The sequence below is a fragment of the Penaeus monodon genome, chromosome 15 (genome assembly GCF_015228065.2).
Source record: "Penaeus monodon isolate SGIC_2016 chromosome 15, NSTDA_Pmon_1, whole genome shotgun sequence".
Taxonomy (NCBI): Eukaryota; Metazoa; Arthropoda; class Malacostraca; order Decapoda; family Penaeidae; genus Penaeus; species Penaeus monodon.
Window position 1 is genome coordinate 29,497,227 of NC_051400.1, and position 212 is coordinate 29,497,438.

Sequence of the window (212 nt, forward strand, 5' to 3'; positions counted from 1 at the left end):
TTCAGGAGGGAATCGGGGATACGGCCAGTCTGGCCAAGGATCAAGCCAAGGATCTCCCTCGCAATTGTATGGCACCCCATCAAAATAGGAGTGCTTAATGCTATACAAACACTTATTATTGTTATAAAGTTTTACTGCTTCTGTTAAATGCATTTCACCAATAAAAAAGACTAAGTTAGTAAGAACCTTACTTTACCTCATTCTCTATCTCT